The sequence below is a fragment of the Bombus pyrosoma genome, linkage group LG12, assembly GCF_014825855.1.
Source record: "Bombus pyrosoma isolate SC7728 linkage group LG12, ASM1482585v1, whole genome shotgun sequence".
Lineage (NCBI taxonomy): Eukaryota > Metazoa > Arthropoda > Insecta > Hymenoptera > Apidae > Bombus > Bombus pyrosoma.
The window spans coordinates 4,716,959-4,722,958 of NC_057781.1; the positions used below are offsets into that span (position 1 = coordinate 4,716,959).

Sequence of the window (6,000 nt, forward strand, 5' to 3'; positions counted from 1 at the left end):
TAGTTACATTGACAGAATCGTCAACATACAGTCTTCTCAAAGAGGAAGTAAAAAGTAGTCGGCGAACTATTGGATTAGCAACTAAGTGATTGCGGGTTTTGTCAGTACCACCTATTGACAAAATCCGCAATCACTTAGTTGCCAACCCCATAGTTATGGATCGCTGTGTGCGAAGATTTCCAGCGCTATCTAACGAAATTTACGAGTCATAAATTGGCGAAGCAACGACGCTGTTCGATGGCGCAATTCGCCGTAAAAACCAACGCACAGCTTAAATACAATGAACGAGGCGAAGCGACAGCGATAGCAGACCCGCGTGGGTCGACATTTCTCCGAGCAGTGACGTAACCGTATGCAAGCATCGCGAGATGCCCTGGAAACGGACCGTCCAATGGCCACCGTGTCCCCTTTGCCCCCTGACGCGATTTATCTTTATCGTTTCAAAGATTCTAACTCGGACGAGATTGCTCGAACGTTCAACTCGCCCTTTCGCCAAGCTTTTTTCAAAGTGCCCCCAATGCGTTTGATTTTCGTTTCGAGAAAAATTTAAAGAATCGAAGAATGGCGGAAAACGTGGCTGTGTCACCAAACGTTATCAGTGGCCGATCGAGACGAAGTTTGGTGGATATCGCGTGGATGAGATGATGGATCTGAAATATAAAATCTTAGATTCGGGTCGATCATGATGGCAGTTGAAAATTTGTTATCGAAGAAGCGAAGAAATCCAAATTTTATATAACAAAGAACAAAGATCTCGAAGAGTAGAATTCGGAACGTTTAGAAAAAGATCGGCAGAGCTGAGCACAATATCTAAAAATGCAACGTCTCGAGACAACGAATCTTGGAAGTTACGAAGTGAAATTCGAGAACCAAAGGAAGAGACAAAGATAGGGAGATCTAAAAATCTCGCAAAGAAGCTTCGAATCGAGGTCATCGAATCAATCTCACGATAAAGAAATCCGATATTCTATCAGTATCCTTTGAAGTACAGTTCAACTGCATTTTACCAGGACTTTTAGAATTATCTTCCATCGCTGCGCAGGTTCTGCAGTTGCAAAACTTTGATTTCAGTGCAAGTTACGCTGTAGACTCGCGTAAACTAGCTAAACGCGTTACCCCAAAACGCAACTTTTCCCAAAGTATCAGTTTCCTCCAAACAACTCCACCTGCAGACCTTCGATTTTCCTATATATATGTATACGGAGCTACACGTGTTACATTTACCAACCAAAAGCTCTTCCGCTTCTTTTATTTACAAAAATAACGTTCTTTTATTATTTCATTAATATCGGTTTAACAAATGCCAAAAATTGAACCATCATGAGTAGCTTCAATGTTAACCCTTAGAGTGCTATGGATGCATATATGCGTCTGACGAAAGTCATCGGTGTGGACTAAGGACGCATATATGCGTCTGGCGAAAACCATCGGTCAGGACTAAGGACGCATATATGCGTTTGTCAATTTTTCCGAGCACCTACGCAGAAGTAATACTATTACGTTTGTGTGAGATAAATATAAATGCATTTCAATGTTAATGCCGCGTTCGAAGAAACTGTCTTTTCTTTTTTTTTTTTATTTAATACTTTGCATTCACAATTTGTCCAATTTGGACATTTGGTAGAATAATCGTGCCGGCACAACACAATTATCAAGAAGAAAATGTGTTGTTTGTGTGAAAAATAAGAAAAGGAACGACAGAAAATGCGATGTCGGATTATGTATCGATGATTGTTTTGGAATTTTTCATGCACAATTGAATTATTAACTTGTGTTATATTTACTAAATTTAGTTTTCTAGTTTACTACCCAAATTCTAGTTTATTGTAAATTTCAATGTTTATAATTAATACTAAAAAATAACGCTCTTGAATCATTTAATCTCGTGCAAAAGAATTACTATAACTTATTACGATTTGCGCTTTGAATAGTCAATCAACAGAGTTCAGTATAGCGAAAAAGTATTCAGTCCACAGCGATCGTCAGCGCTGGCAGCATGCCGTCCGTACGGATGGCATAGGCTCCGAGTATTCAGCACTCTNAAGGGTTAATGATCAAATTGTTTAAAAATAATTATTTTCAGAGAAAAAACCATTGTACACGGTATGCAAAATGTTATATTCTTAATGACAGTTAGACTACATATTTCTATACATTTATGGCAAATCAGGTCAAGAATACACAGGATGGCTATCTTGGTTTGACTTTTGGCGTTATATTCGTGAAAATATAAATGTGCATAAATGTCCGGGCTCTAATGATAATGAACTAAATCACACATGACCGACAGAGAATAAGTTCGTGCTCGGAATATTCAAGAGGGTGAACAGGGCTAAGAAGTGTCGTAAACGTGAACGACTCAAGCGACTAACATTCACAATCGTCACGCGGAAATCGCACTTTTCTCTGGCGTAGCGAGTTTCTAACTTCTCGAGGGAACAATCGTAATGCAACATCAAAGCGAACTGGGGCAAAAAATGCCGGATAACGAAACATGAAAGTCCCGTGACTAGGAACTATTTTGAAAAAAAACCTAACACGAGACGTTATCGTTCTTATAAAAATAAGGAAGGTGAAAATAAAGCGAACAATGCATTTACAGTCAAAGTTAGAGACTAGGGAAAAGGAAGGAAAGAAAAGAGAAGAAAGGAAGAAAGAGAGAAAGGGAAGGAAAACGAGAGAAGAAGCAGTAGATTCTTCAATCATTCGTGAGTGTCAACGACACGAGGAACGAGAAACGTTTCGACGAATTTAATAGGATGACGTCTGGTCAAAAACTTCTCGTGATATAAGAATCTAATTACCGACCGAGCTGGATGGATATAAATTTCGCGCGCCAACTATTTCACAAGTTTCGAAGGGCGTTCGAGGACTCGAAAAAGTGGATGGGAAGTTCGGAGGTTCTTCGATGAGCTGAATAAGAACAGAATCGAAGAAGGGGGCTGAGAACCGGAGGAATTGATTGGTAAACGAAGTAAGAGATCGAAAGATTAGAAAATTCGGCGTATCGCGCGATCGTCGAATCGAAGTAATTGAAAGCATCGAAACGTTGATAGATGAATAAACTCGAACGATAAAGTCGAGCAACTGGAAACTGGAATACACGAATGGCAAATAAAAAATGATAGAATAAAAATAATTGGAAATGACTGGAATAAAAATCGAATAATTTTATAACCGAAAAGTTGAAATACTAAAAAGTCGAAGCTTAAATGTTGCGACTCAATTATCTCCACTACAATGCTAAGCAAAAACACACGCAGTTTAAGTTATTATTAATTATCCACCATTTAAAAACTTGAACGATTCTAATAATCGAAAAATTGAAAGACTAAAAAGTCAAAATACCAAAATTTGGACCTAATTCCCTTATAATACTAACAGGAATACGCACATCTAAACTGTCGGCTATTTTGTCTAAAACGGCGCGGGCTCTCCAGGAATTTATGCGTGTTCACGAAGCATGGTTACGTACGATAAATACGTTCCGAAAAATTCCAAGTAAAAACGTGTTTACACGAAGGTTTTCGTACGACGAACGAGCGGGCGACTCCAAAAATACATCATCCGGCCCTACCGTAACGCGCTGCAACTCCATATTTTAAGACGCGTCACCGGAACTGCATAAAAACACGGCGCAAGCATGCACACAGAGGAGACAAAGTGCAACGGCGTGTTTCGGTCCCTGTTGAACGCTGCGCGTTATATCACTGAGCAACGAGGGAGCCAGTGACGGCGAACGTTGAAATACGTGGGACGTATCTGGTATGACGCGACCAGTGACACAACGCAATTGCAATGCCGGCTGTCACTGTCGCGTTTATTAAGTCATACTTCGCCATGGATTCGACGAAGCATCGGATATTTCTTTGAACTCAAAACGCGCGCGTGTCACAGAGGTAAACGTCTGCAACGTGGATTTTAACAAGGTGCAAAGAACACGATTTTACTACTCTTAATATCTCTATATATCAGTGAGACACGGATGCTTTCAGAGCACGTGAAGTGCATCATCGGAGTACATGTGGCTTGAGTGGAATGTCAGGCGAAAACAACGCGACGCTGAACCTCTTAAATAGCTGACACGTTATCGTTACTGGTTCTTAGAATCGACTTTATGAGGGCGAGTGTTTGATATGGAGTACGTAAACAAATGTGGCACAGATCCGTATCTCGCTCGTACTTAACGGAGAAAACAAATATTGCGATTTTTTAAACATACATAACACTGGCTATAATATTTAGATACTTTACGATGTTAATGTAAATGGAATGTTTTCTTTCTTATTTCATAATTACCGGATATTTTATATCACCGGAAACATGTGTGTCTTATACCGTAAAATATCGAATAAAGCAAAGTCTGTTAAGATTTTTCAATAAATATTACGTGTTCTAATATTTACGGTTGGCAGTGCATATCCTACTCTCGTCAGATCTCCACCTACTTAGTTGCATATCGTCTACTGTCTCGAAGTTCCAGTGTAGTATATATACGCCTGTGACACACATGTTACGTTCGATCGCAGCTTTACGCTCGTTCGGTCCTCTTTCAGCCGGCAGAGGAGAACTCGTGACTTCATGCCCTCGTTCGTGACTCGCTCGTCCGTCAACCGAGTCGAAAGTCGAAACTAGGCACGGTTAACCTATCCTTCCTACTGCAATTTACACTTCCCTTGAAGAGCACGATCAAAATGTCCTTGCATTCGATTTCGCACAAACGACACGACGACGAGAGGTAAAACGAACCGAGAATTTGATTATCCGGCGCGAAAGGGCTAGGCCGATATCGTATTTCATATCGAAATTAGTTACACGCTTTAATGACAGCATATGAAATTGAGATGCTGACTCACCGGTAGTCTTCTTATCCGACGATACTCCTGTCTGTCACGATGCACAGCTCATCCAAGTATTCCAATCCACCGTTCTTCGTTTCTTGAAACCTTCGATGAAACGTTCAGGCAACGGTGACGAGTGGCAACTTTGAATAACACTGAACAAAGCACATGAGAAACTTCGATTGGTAACCACGCGGTTCGTAGCGTGCTCTTTTGCGACCGAACATGAACCACAAAAACTTCCCAGACGACCTGCACGGCACGAGATCCGACAGCCGACTGACTTCACGCGGATGCTGCGGCGAGCGTGTTGCCACGCGTCCCCTGCCACACGACGCGCACATCCCCACCACTCTCCACTTTCCGTCTCGCTCGCTCGCGCTCGAACTTCCTTAGCTCTTTCTCTTTCTAGGGTTCCCGTTTCTGCACGTGCGAGCAGCATTCAACTTGTCTCCGAGTCGCTTGAATTTTATCAAACACAAGAATTGCATCTTAACTGAATATCGAACAATTATTTGGTTCCATGATCATTCACAAACACAGAATTTCTTACTTCAGGCTACATCGGATGGGAATATTTCAAAGTGAGATATCTTGGAAATAAGATTGCATATACGTTCCCTTAACCTTAACCTATTCTCCGTATTTCCTTAGCTCTGAGCGGAATATTCGTTCCACAGAAAATATTCAAACAGAAAAGGGACGATATAACGGAAAATCCACTTGATTCAAAACATACGCAGTATTCACGAAAAAAGATACATCTACTTACAAGTCCAAGCGTCTACCTTCGAGATCGTTCCACCATGAATTCACGCTTCGAAAAATCAAATCAAACAATCGAAGTTCTAGACGGTTCGCACGAATTCTCTTTGAATCTGTATTTCGTGCTCGAACCTTTACCTGGTTTCGTCGCTTCCTTTATTTCTTCGAGTTTTGTAACATCACACCACGCGTTCGTCATTGTGTCTTTCTCTATCGCGCGTTCTTGTCGCTTCTTTATCCTTCTCCTCCCGGCCGGTGATCGTTCCATTTTTCTCGCTCCAATGTTCTTTCTCTCGCGAACAGTGGACATCCTCCGCGTCGTCTTCTTTCGCCATTCGACCCATTTCGTCCGCGTTTCCCACGATGCGACGCCTCATTTTCTTCTTAATCGTTT

General features: G+C 41.3%; 1 protein-coding gene across 4 annotated transcripts in view; it reads right to left on the reverse strand.

Annotated features, from left to right (window-relative positions):
* The window catches only part of LOC122573611 (prolyl 4-hydroxylase subunit alpha-1), a 234,282-nt gene extending 229,149 nt beyond the window's left edge, over window positions 1-5,133 (reverse strand). For all 4 annotated transcript variants that reach the window (XM_043740235.1, XM_043740233.1, XM_043740234.1 and 1 more), the window contains exon 1: window positions 4,857-5,133. The gene's annotated coding sequence lies outside the window, so the exon portion shown is untranslated. The remainder of the gene's footprint in view (window positions 1-4,856) is intronic.
* Between the last annotated feature and the right edge of the window lie 867 nt (window positions 5,134-6,000).